Raw genomic sequence first — 742 nt, 5'->3', positions numbered from 1 at the left:
CCCTTTTGAAAAAAGTGTACTTAAGTACAATACTCAAGTAAATGTACTTAGTTACTGTCCGCCTCTGACAACATCACAGACAATTAACATGACTGTTAAACTCAAAATATCTTTCATACATAAACTCAAACTGGTTGAAAAAATACTATTTGAGCACTTTTGTCACTTAATACATATGAAGTCAGTTACATAAATTATAATAGTCTGATGATTAGCATTTTTAAGCTCTTCAGAAATACAATACACAGTTACAATACATTATACATGACATCTGAACAGAAAGTTGAACATCATGTTATTTTGAAACTCACCAAATCTGGGGGATTTCAACACAATTAACGTTAATCAACCGCATCGGATCTCACAAGGTTTACAATCGCATATCATCCGCTTCAATATCATTGATCATCGCGCTAAAATGACCCAAATAAGATTTATACAAGTGTTACAACAGATTATTTATGCAAATCAAACAAGGATAATATATTGATGAATATATTTGTTCTATTTATTATCATTATTTTTAGTCAGCTCATTTCTGACCTGGGTTACACCATTGTTACTAAAATGGTTATTTTCCTGCATATTTCGGTCAATTGCATTTTATATCCTTTTATATTTGCTATAAAATGGGTAGGTTAAGGTTTGGAGGTAGGTTAAAGGGGTCATATGATGTTGCTAAAAAGAAAATTGTTTTGTGTATTTGGTGTAATGAAATGTGTTTATGCGGTTTAAGGTTCAA

The sequence above is a fragment of the Sinocyclocheilus anshuiensis genome, unplaced genomic scaffold, assembly GCF_001515605.1.
Source record: "Sinocyclocheilus anshuiensis isolate Anshui unplaced genomic scaffold, SAMN03320099.WGS_v1.1 scaffold85, whole genome shotgun sequence".
NCBI lineage: Eukaryota > Metazoa > Chordata > Actinopteri > Cypriniformes > Cyprinidae > Sinocyclocheilus > Sinocyclocheilus anshuiensis.
The sequence above is the reverse complement of the archived record's forward strand: the minus strand, read 5'-3'. Positions refer to the sequence as shown.